General features: G+C 40.7%; 1 pseudogene; it reads left to right on the top strand.

Moving 5' to 3' along the window:
• The first annotated feature begins 1,121 nt into the window (after positions 1 to 1,121).
• LOC101591155 lies at positions 1,122 to 1,446 on the top strand (annotated as a pseudogene).
• The last annotated feature ends 257 nt before the right edge of the window (positions 1,447 to 1,703 follow it).

Below are 1,703 nucleotides of genomic sequence, written 5' to 3'. Positions count from 1 at the left end.
TCCAAACATAATGAAAAACATTAATCTACAAATCTAATAAGGTCAGTGACATTCATATAGATGACATGATCTTGTTTGTAAAAAATTCTAAGTAATCTGCAAAAAGCACCCTATTAAAGCTAAAAGAATTAGTTCAGCCAGATTTCAGAGTACAGTACCAATATACTAAAATTTGCTGTATTTTTATACACTAGCAAGGAGAAATCCAAAAATCAAATAAAAAATTTCATGTAAAAACACATACAGTATTTAAAAACAAGTTTAACAAGAGAAGTATAAGAATATGTACTGAAAACTACAGAACATTATTGAAAGATGTTTTCCCTGTCTATGACAGTAGAGATTGAAACTCAAGCCTCACACATGCTAGGCAAGTATCCTCTTTTCCTAATCTACATCGTCAGCCCAAAGAAGTTCTTAAAATATCTAAATAAATGAAAGGATATCATACGCATATGGATTAAAGTGCTTGATAGTGTTGATGGCATGATTCCTGAATTAAGCTACAGATTCATTAGAACCCCTTTCAAAATCCCAGCTTCCTTTGTTTCCTTAGAAATTGACAAGTTGATTTTGGCGTTCACTTGGAAAGTCAAGGGGTCTAAATAACAACAACAAAACAAAACAAACAAAAGCCCCCAGATGCCCCCAAAAACCAAAAAGCAAAAATAAAAACCTTGAAAATAAGTGGAGAATTCTCACTATCAGTTAAAAAATTAATACAGGGGACGGGGAGATGGCTCAGTGGAATAAGCACTTCCCTGGCAAGCGCAGGGGCCTGAGTTCAATCCCTGGTTCCACAAAAAGAAAAAAAAAATTAATACAAAGCTACAGTAGTCAAGACTATATGACATTATTATAAATATAGGCATGTAAATTAATGAAGTTGAACATTCAGTAATAAATTCATACATTTTTGAACAATTGATTTTCTAGGGTATAAAGACTAGTATATGAAACAATTCAGTAGTGAAAAGAGTATCTTGCCAATATATGATGGTAGCACTCTGTCCACACATAAAAGAATAAAGTTGGGGTTGTGGTTCCGGTTCCGGTGCCGACACACGTGAAGCCAAGGTCGGTGAGTTGGTGCGGTGCGTGTAGCGCGAGCGGGTGCCGGGATGAGCGTGGCCGCTCTGGGATGGAGCCCTCGTCGTCGTCCTCGGCGGCGGGTGTGGGCGCAATGGACCCACAGCTGCAGCATTTCATCGAGGTGGAGAGTCAGGAGCAGCGTTTCCCGCAGCTGGTGCACCAGATGACCGAACTCTGTTGGGAGAAGTGCATGGACAAGCCCGGGCCAAAGTTGGACGGTCTGGCCGAGGCCTGCTTTGTGAACTGCGTGGAGCGCTTCATCGATACGAGCCAGTTCATCCTGAACCGCCTGGAGCGGACCCACAAGTCCAAGCCAGTTTTCTCAGAAAGCCTTTCTGACTGATCGCAGCGTTACTTGTTTGGAAAAGGAACGTAGGTCAAGAAAAGGAGCGCTGTTGATGGGATGAAGAAATGGCCATGGGGGACTGACTCCCCCATTTTCTCTTTCTTGGGACATCTTGGCGTGAGAATAAACAAAAGCCATTTTTTTTGTGTGGGGTTTGAGGGTCATATGTGTATTTACTTTTTTCCCCTTCTAATCTTGTGAAAATAATTGACAGATGAGTGAGAAATTACTAGTAGTTTATCCTATGTGGCACTCTCCTTTTTTC

The sequence above is a fragment of the Octodon degus genome, unplaced genomic scaffold (genome assembly GCF_000260255.1).
Source record: "Octodon degus isolate 3935 unplaced genomic scaffold, OctDeg1.0 scaffold00095, whole genome shotgun sequence".
Taxonomy (NCBI): Eukaryota; Metazoa; Chordata; class Mammalia; order Rodentia; family Octodontidae; genus Octodon; species Octodon degus.
The sequence above is the reverse complement of the archived record's forward strand: the minus strand, read 5'-3'. Positions and strand labels throughout refer to the sequence as shown.